At 43.6% G+C, this 2,815-nt stretch overlaps 1 protein-coding gene across 2 annotated transcripts in view; it reads right to left on the bottom strand.

Annotated features, from left to right (window-relative positions):
• The window catches only part of LOC109959667 (uncharacterized), a 25,006-nt gene that overhangs the window by 18,551 nt on the left and 3,640 nt on the right, over positions 1 to 2,815 (bottom strand). Inside the window, exon 2 of one of the 2 annotated variants that reach the window (XM_020599206.1) lies at positions 419 to 620. The exons of the other annotated variant lie outside the window; for it this stretch is intronic. The gene's annotated coding sequence lies outside the window, so the exon portion shown is untranslated. The remainder of the gene's footprint in view (positions 1 to 418; positions 621 to 2,815) is intronic. 2 annotated transcript variants of the gene reach the window in all.

Here is a 2,815-nt window from a genome sequence, read left to right as displayed (position 1 = left end):
TTAGACACAGTAATACCCAAGTATTTAACTTCTTTTTTGATTGGTATTCCTTCAATATGAGTTAAAGGATTGTCATGGATTGCCAACAACTCACATTTACTTAAATTTAAATAAAGACCTGATGCCTGTGAGAATGAAGAAATGACGTTGAGAGCTTTTGTTATCTGAGCTGCATTTTTAAGAAATAAAGTTGTATCATCCGCAAGTTGACTTATAACTAATGGACATCCCATTACATTTAGCTGATTAATTTTTTTACAATAATGGCTAATATTTCGACAGCCATAATAAAAAGTAAAGGGGAAACTGGACACCCTTGTCGGATACCCCTCTTCACCTCAAATCTATTACATGTACCAAATGGTAATAATACAGAACTATTTATGCCATTATAGAATATACGAATAAGGATACATACTATATGTAGCAGCTGGCCAGTGGCTGTAGTCTGTGGGGTGCGTTCAAGTGCCATTTTTTCAACCCAACTGGCCCTGACAAAGGCGTGGTGAGGCAACACAACATTTGGCCTTTCGTCACTTAAAGTTCTTTCCCGTACACTCAGTGTCTTTGGCCTTAGTGAAGTGGATGCTTAGATATGTGCTGTGGGAGGTGCAGTGGTTCTGAGAGAAATAAAGAGTTAGGAAACACTAGTTTAAGGCCAAATAAAGTAAAATTATTTAAGATAAAAGTCTATCTAAAAACATTAATATGTGAACTGTTATCGTCTTTCCTCTTGTATTAAAAGTCTCATTATATTAGCTCAAAAGAATTAAGAATTAGTTAACTTAGTTATTGCAATACATCAAATTCATCATGCTTGTTGATGCAAAATATTGTAAGATAACTTCTTAGATGGGAAATGTTATTCCATGTTTGGTTCTGGCATTTTTTTAGATTACAACATCCAAACACAGCACTATCGTGTGGCTTTTTTCTCCAGTAAAACCAGAACCAGTATCTTGTTAGTGATTCTCAAGGGTGGGAGGCTTCTTGTTATAACAAGATATTTAGCAAGTGTTTAGGCGGGTCGAATGTTGCCTAAATGAATACAGTACATGATCCCATCACTAGTGGTGCAATCACGTGGTGGTGAGGGTTAGGGGGGTGCTGTAGACACATTTACATATATTTGAAAGTCCTGGAATTCACAATGACGGGCAAATTCTTAGGCCTATTACAGAGATTCACTGAACTTTTTTGAGGAAAAACTGTTATACTACTTTTTTTTTATAGAAGATCGTTTTTATATGCAAATATAAACATTAAGAAACATAATTTGTATAAGAACTATATTTAGTATTGTTTTTAATGTCCTTTTGTCCATTTTATAATGATTTTCTTTTTCCTGCTCTACAATAGGTATTACACATGCACAGGCTGGCCAAAGTAGCTTACATGCTTAGATAAAACAGCCTTGCTACTTTCTGTTGTAATCTGTGATTCTTTTTACGGACCTGTACTACACAAAACAGTGCATGTAAAATTGATTAAATATGAGCTGCACTGTACAGTTGGAAGAAGGATGTCCCCCTGCACCTTTACATTTGGCCCCTAAAATATCCAACTCATTCCTAGGATGTCTGCACATTTCAACAAATAAGTTCCAAAATGTGGTGGAAATTTACTTGGTCTAACTTGCACACAGAAAACTGTAACAAAACTGAAATGGAAACGTGCTTGAGACATGTATGGTTGAGTCTTAACTAGACTACTATCTGATAAAATTTATTAATATTGTGGCGACCCTGACCGGCTGCCGATGTTCATGTGTTTTGTTGTGTGCAAATGGGTTTGACACTGTTGTTGAAAGCTGTGCATGTATTGGTTACCGTTGTTTCGGTGAAATACCCGCGCTGTTCTGTCCAATGTGGGGTTTGGGGAGGAACCAGTACGGGAGAGTATAAGAGGGGTAACAGGTGGGTGTGTCAGGGTGATCGCAGTTGGCGCGGAACATGGAATGCCCTGAGGGAGTGTTGCTACTGCTTTCTTTTACTGCTATTTTCTTTTTCCTGTGAGCACACGGTGCCAGGTATATCGCAGTTACATTTTGCATTCTTATTCTGTTCAATAAAAGCCAAGAAAAGACAGAGAAGGTGTTCTCCTCAATGTCAGCCTAGGTGCCAGCACACAGCTGGATAGTTAGATGTCACAGTTTAGGATAGGGTCAGGCCAGCTCTGCTCATCTGAACCAGTGGAGCGCCACATTGGTGTCCGAAGTGGGATTACGCGCTCGTTGAACAGCGACATGGAGAGGAGTCTGGCCGAATTAGAGAGGGAAATAGAGGAGAACACCCTCCAGCTGGGATGGCTGGAGAGAGGGCTACGTCTGGAGCCAAGGACCTGCGTTCGCCCAGACGGCGCGAGCGTGCCACGGCTTGCCCAACAGAGAGCCAACTGCCACATGTTGGACTTGTCTGTGGCCAGGGCAGTGCTGAACTCCGGGGGTGAGTCGCTCCTGCCACCGAGGTCAGAACTAAAGCTGCCCAGGTATGGAGGACTGACCCCTGGAGGGCGACGCACTGCAGGTCCTTCTCGACCTAACACCAGTTCGCCTGACACTCGCTCTGGAGGGCGACGCACTGCAGGTCCTCCTCGACCTCTCCCCGGAGGAACAAACGGATCTGCCCGCCCTGAAGAGAGCACTTCACCGGCGCTGCGGACAGAGTGTGTCAGCAGAGAGGTCCAGAGAGGAGCTAGCGGCTCGGCACCGTTGCGAGGGAGAGAGCCTGGGAGCCTTCGCCGCGGACCTGCAGCTGCTGGTGAGACAGGGCTACACGGCGTTCCCCGCGATGGCGAGGGCAGAGGTGGGGCTCCC

Source organism: Monopterus albus, unplaced genomic scaffold, assembly GCF_001952655.1.
Source record: "Monopterus albus unplaced genomic scaffold, M_albus_1.0 scaffold40.1, whole genome shotgun sequence".
Lineage (NCBI taxonomy): Eukaryota > Metazoa > Chordata > Actinopteri > Synbranchiformes > Synbranchidae > Monopterus > Monopterus albus.
Note: the sequence above shows the minus strand (reverse complement) of the source record. Positions and strands in the feature narration are given on the sequence as shown.